The sequence below is a fragment of the Melitaea cinxia genome, chromosome 18, assembly GCF_905220565.1.
Source record: "Melitaea cinxia chromosome 18, ilMelCinx1.1, whole genome shotgun sequence".
NCBI lineage: Eukaryota > Metazoa > Arthropoda > Insecta > Lepidoptera > Nymphalidae > Melitaea > Melitaea cinxia.
Window position 1 is genome coordinate 12815580 of NC_059411.1, and position 7181 is coordinate 12822760.

Below are 7181 nucleotides of genomic sequence, written 5' to 3' on the forward strand. Positions count from 1 at the left end.
TTTTTGAGTTCTTTTTACATTACAAAAAGTTTTTTTAGGTTCAAAGAATTTATTTCTCATAAAAACATAACGTTCACTTATCTATAATGAGATACAATCAATATCGTCTTATTACAATCTTCTTTCTTCTTATTTTAATTTTGATTTAAAAATATTAATGCTATCCGAATCTCTATCCGAATTATATAGATGCACTCCCTCAAACAATATTATCATATATATGTCAGCATTAATTTATTCTTGTTTCTTAAATTATGTTGAGTTATTTTTTATAGTTTTGATGTTGGAGTTTATTGAATTGATGATAATGTTCTTGATCAGTATGCAGGTGTAATAGGTGTGTAATATTTAACAATTTTGTTTCTTGATACAATTTATTGGTTGATATGAAATAGGGATAGCGAAATAGTACTTCGATAAATTTATTTTGAATTCTATGTAACGGCAATAAATTTGTCCTAGCGGCACATCCCCATACTTCCTCCGCATTGCTCTAAGCCATACTTCTATTAAATATTCAATGTTAGATTTAACTAAGGTGTTATAAATTGTCATTCGTATTTTATTTGGAAAACAGTTTGATACCTAAAATAATAAATAAAATAATTTTTCTAAAATAACATGAATTGCCTTCATAAATAAAAATGAATCATTAAATTGAACAATTCGTTTTTTTTTTGTGTTCGTTGTAAGGGCACGGTTTGTATAAAAGAAAATTCAAAGAAAAAAAATAATATTTACGAAAAAAAATTATGGCGGTATGAAGTTTACAAAGTTAGCCAGTTTATCATAAAATGTTATATATTTAAGTCACGAATACTTCTACCTCTACCTCATACCTACCTAGAATTTTTAAACGCTTAGAACTGTCCGTTGAGTTTACTTTGAACACGCATTACTGATAGAGGGCCGACTTTAACATCAACATACATACCTACAGTTTAGTAATATGATTGGTTTATTTCATGAAAACTTACAATAATTTCAATGACAGCATGAGTTAATTTGAAGAAAAAGAGAATTAGTAAACGTATTAAAATATGTTGGGGACTCGAAATTTCCAAAGGGGTAATCATTTAGGTTTTGCTTTGAATTTAATTTAATTTAAAAAAATTAACTATAGTATACTTGAGTCTTGAACAGTTCATCATTTTCCGTCAACCTCTAGTATATTCACGTCAATCTCGCGAAAGGGGTGCGGGGTGTAGGCAAATCTCACCTAGGGGTCTAAAATGATCGAAAAATAGCTCACGTAATTAATGGATGTCCCCTAAGGTGTTTAGCTCAAAGTGTAAAACATACTTATCATACGAGTACATAAACATCTAAATATAAGTACGTTTCTTCTAGGCAACGTAGGTAGAATCAGTGACGGTGGTGTATTCAGAGATTGTTTTATTCGAAAAACTTCAGACAAATTCATTACATTTACCACAACCTAAACCACTTTCTGATGGCGATGTAAATATGCCTTTCATTTTTGTTGCTAACAATGCATTTCCATTGCACCCTTAATTAACCACCACCACATAATGATACCTACCTTTTTCCGGAGACCAGCACCAAGGAAGTATGCAACAAAACTTCAATCGTAAACTTTCTACTCTTCGTATTGTTGTGGAAAACGCATTTGGTGTTATGTCAGCACGGTTACGAGTATCTACTTAGAAAACCTATAGCTCTACAACCAAACGAAACTTCAAGAGTCGTAATGTCATGTGCTTTATTACATAACTTTTTAAGAAAAGCTCTAGCTCGCGGTCAATTTACACCCCATCGGGCTACACTGACACAATTGTCAACGAAGAAATAATAAATCCTGGAACTTGGAGTAAAGACGCTGGAAAAGGCGAGGGTGCTTTTAGGACAAAGCAAAGTATTGCATGACGTTCAACTTTAACAGCAATCCAGATTAGGAATAAATTTGCAGAACATTTCAGGACCATGAATAATTTGTGAGGTGTCGATAACATATAATTGTGTTTGCTCGCAAACGAAAAAAAACCGACTTCAATTACATTGACGAGTAATACAACGTAGATCGACGAAAAAATACTCAAGTAAAACTTCCAAAAAAGGAGGAGGTTCTTAATTCGACTGTATTTTTTTTTTTTTTTTTATGTATGTTACATCAGAACTTTTGACTTAGTGGAGCGATTTCGACAAATTTTCTTTCAATCGAAAGGTGGTGTGTGCCAATTGGTCCCATTTAAATTTATTTGAGATCTAACAACTACTTTTTCGAGCTATATCTAATAATGAGTTTTTACTTGACGTTTTTTTCGTTGACCTACGTTGTATTATACCGCATAACTTTCTACTGGATGTACCGATTTTGATAATTCTTTTTTTGTTGGAAAGGAGATATCCCAAGTTTAGTACCATGATAAGGAAATCAGGATCTGATGATGGGATCTCAGAGAAATTGATGGAAATTCTTGAAAATCCGCAATAACTTTTTACTGGGTATACCGATTTTGATAATTCTTTTTTTGTTGGAAAGAAGATATCCTTAGTTTAGTACCATGATAAGGAAATCAGGATATGATGATGGGATCCCAGAGAAATCGAGGGAACTTCTTGAAAATCCGCAATAACTTTTTACTGGGTGTACCAATTTTAATAATTAATTTAATCGAAAGCTGATGTTTGTCATGTGGTCACATATAAATTTTATTGAGATCTGATAACTACTTTTTGAGTAATCTTTGATAACGCGTCGTTACTTGACTATTTTTTCGTCGATCTACGTTGTATTACTCGTCGATGTAATTGAAGTCGGTTTTTTTTTTCGTTTGCGAGCAAACACAATTATTCGTTACTTCACTCCATAGCCATTGTACGTATTTATTTCAACAACAAACACGTGCGATCCCATCACGCTCACGATGCACACCGTATATAAGTGTATAAATCTATGATGCACACTTACGTAGGTAGTGTGGCCGCTTCCTCGCATTCATTCTCGCGTTAATCTCTTTGATGCACCCCCACTTGAGCTATTGCCTAACGCCAAACGGCAATGTTAATGCCGTTGTCATATTATCGCGTTAAGTCGTGGCTACACCTACGGTTAATGTCTATTATCGCGATAATTAATGGCATTTCTCGTTAGTGTGGCCCCAGTATTAGTAACAAACGACATCGCTTTGGTGCATGTGCCGTATGGTCGCTTAAAACCTACGGTTGCGGGTACGATTCCGCGAAGCATATTTTGCATTTGTTATATTTATTTCCGGTCTGCGTGTCTGTCCCAGTGGGTCTCCCGATCGTGCCTCAAAGAGCACGTAAAGCTGTCTTTTAAGTTTGTTATTTTATTTGGCTATGGTAGATACCATTCATCAAAGGTCTATAAAATGCCAACTAACTTTCGTCATTTTATAAAACGTAATTTAACGCTTCTTATTCGAGTACAGCTGAAAATAATAGTTTATTTACCAATACGTACCTAACACATACACTGCTTGTTCCTTTTTCCCTAAATTTATAGGGCAGCAAATTAAAATGGCCCGGAACAATGAATCTTAACATACCCCAATAGGCTAGGGCTCCTGGGGGGATGGGGGGTATGGTCGACAGACGGCAACGCGCTTGCAATACTTACCATCAGGTGGGCCGTACGCTTATTTACCGACTTAGTACTTTAAAATAGAAACAATCACTAAAACCGGCCTTTAATCTAGTAAGGATAGTAGGTATATTATATTGTATAGGTAGGTTCTGTTTTTACAACTTTCTGTCCTTTATTATAGTATTTTTTATTGTAGAGTACACAATAAAGATAAGGTAATATCTATTAACAATAGATACAAGAAAAAACAGCTTTATTCTGTTTTCTTATTTATCATCCTCTTGTCAGCTGATCAGCTCCAAACGTTTTTAAACTGTCAGCTCGCGTCGCCTATGACCTTAACCACGATCTTGGATTTTTTACCTCTACGTACTTTAATTTTAGCCTCGTTTAGCAAATTTTAATAAGCTCTTATTAAGGGGTCATTCAAGTATTACGTAAACACCGAAGGGGGGGTGGGTGATCTATGTATAGCTTACTTTTGATGACATGAAGGCCGGAGGGTCTAGATGGTACCGTGGTTACGTCAGCAAAATTTATTTATTTCTGAATAGATTAAAAATATATAAGACAATGTTTACGTAGGGATAGGTAGGGGGGACAGGGTAGGGTCTTGCTGACTTTCGCTGACAAGGGGGAGGAGGGGGTTAAAAATTACTAAAATTCTGCTTACTTGAATGACTCCTAATAAGTTGATTAGCAATTCAATATTTAATGACTATCAAGTCAAAATAATTATTTTCTCTCATTATGCCTTTCGAAAGACAAGTAAGCAATAAGCGTTTTTAATGAGATAAAGTATCTTATTTCAAACCATTTTTAACAGACTTAAAAAAAGGAGGAGGTTAATCAATTCGACCGTGTTTCTTTTTTTTATGTATGTTCGGGGATAACTCCGTCGTTTATGAACCGATTTTGATAATTCTTTTTTTGTTGGAAAGGAGATATTCCTAGTTTGGTACCATGATAAGGAAATCAGGATCTGATGATGGAATCCCAGAGAAATCGGGGGAAACTCGAAAATCCGCATAACTTTTTACTGAGTGTAGCGATTTTGATGATTTTTAATTTAATCGAAAGCCGATGTCTATCACTTGGTCACATTTAAATTTTACGAGATCTGCTTACAACTTTTGGAGTAATCTTTGATAATGCGTATTCACTTGACTATTTTTTCGTCTACCTACGTTGTATTACTTGTCGATATAATTGATGTCGGTTTTTCTTCGTTTGCCTGCAAACACAATTATTGTTCTTTAAAAGAAATTCCTAAGAAATGTATAATAATAATGCGTTCTATGATAAGTTGTACTTATTTAAATAAATAAAAAACCGTCTCTTCAAAGCATCAAATGTGGATTCTTATTAGTATGAATTTTGTTGTCTTCTACCATCTATTTTTTTAACCTCGTATCAATAGAAAGTTTGCTCACTGTAGAAATGAAGAAATCAAAAGAAGACTGCAGATGTGTGTGTAACCAAGCTATATGAGAGTACTATAAAACTTTTAAGTTGATTTTGTATATTTCTAGTCTAATATTCTCAGATAAGGTGTACTCAGTTTTAAAGTAACATAATTTATTGCAATTTTTATGGATGTATATATGAAATGAATAATACAAAGGCATGATCCAAATAAGTTTTTACTGAAAGTAAGAAAACTTATTTTTACTTGTACAAGTAACTATAAATTTTAACGACATCAAAAATATTTGAGCAAATTCAATTTTCGTTTCCATAGAAATGTAATTGACTGATGCAATCATCGAGGAAAAAATCTCAAAATGTTAAATTTATTTACAGTTCGTGTTTAATTATTGTCAAATTCAAATGAATGAAAAATATAGGGGTTACTGTCACAGTTATTGTAACATCAATAATACAACAATAATCAAAAGTATTATTAAACTTAAACTATTTATTCCTTCCTTTTACAAAATGATGTTAAGAATTTACAATAATTTCTCATTAAACCGACTGTGTACACGCAGACTTCAATCACAGAAGACAATGGCCGACGTTTCTAAATTTGGACCCAGAAATAAACACGATAAAGTATATACGTATATATAATCATATAAATCGACGGCAAATCAAACACCCAGTGTCCCAGACCCACTGCTTTATTGACTCACCAGTGTTTCCATACAATAAATCATAACAATTCAAGTCAAACAAAACAACATGTGCCGAACTTAATAATTAAAAATACGTTAACGTAAGGTCTGGCGTCGTGCGAGATGCAATCGGTATACAGCTCAGTCGGTAGCGCGGCGCGCCAATAAATATCAACTTATGTACACGAGGCCAATCGCGACACTACTCCCCCTATATTATAACTTTTTTTAAAAATTTATAATTTATTTCGTTATGTCCTATCTATGTAGATCGACTATCGACGGCGGGCGACCAGTGCACCCGGCGTGTAGACTCGTGCGAACATATGCAGACTCGTGCTAGCACGTGCAGACTTATGCTAACACGTGCAGACTTATGCTAACACGTGCAGACTTATGCTAACACGTGCAGACTCGTGCGCGACGCTCGAATGTCGCCCCGGTCGCCCCCTCTGCATGAGTTCTTATCCATGTACTGTTCTACATGCAAACATTTTTGACATTCCTGCCAAGTCAACTGTACCAGATATGCGTCGTCCCGAAGAACGAATAAGATTGCTCTACCGTCGCTACTTTACCGGACGAAATATATTGTTGCAACGATACGCTCCTATCTATAAAGATCGGTATAACATTAGGTATAACATTATCGGTGGAGAACGTTCGCTGTGTATAGTCAAGTTTGTACCGTAATTGTCTAAAGGCAGTCGTTTTAAGGCTGACAGGGTACGCTGAAGTACTATACAGCCGTCCCGAAAATTGAACGTTAACACCGTTTGTGCCGTTATTATTGACCGGCAACGCTGTACGGCATTTATTTGTCGACTGGATAGTGTTAAGCTTACGAATAAAAATATAACTACAATCGACAAATAACCGAAATCGACGAACTGTTTCGAAATAACTCTGATACGACGATGGAACCTAGAAACCACTTTGTACCGTACATTCTCTATTACTTTAGAAAAATGTAGGAACAGATAATTAATAAAAATTCGAAGCCATAAAAAAATCCACAAACGAAACTTTCGAAAAAAGAACAGAAATATGGCAATAAAACTCAAAGAATACTTTAGTAGTTTTACATTTCGAAGTTCCCGTCGTCGTAAATGATTTGAGGATTACAAAAAAACAACTTAAATTAAAAGCTAAACTCAGCACCAACGCAGAGACCAATCAGAGCTATTTCATAACGGCGTTACAACCCAAAACATTCTAACACGACATAATCTTGAGTAGAAATCATGCATCGACGGTTTAACTATTATAACATAATGTGCACCGGTAGCGGCATATCTAAGATCCAGTCCAGTGAGTAGCCTAGTGATGCGACTCGAGTCAAATGATCTGAGATAAATTGAGTAAGTTTACTCAAATGAAAAAATCAACTAATTTGTATTCGAGTTTAATGACAACTCAAATTAAATTATTACAAAAGTTTTACAATATTAGTTTTTATAATTGGACATCGAAATCAAAATTCGTTTATTTTT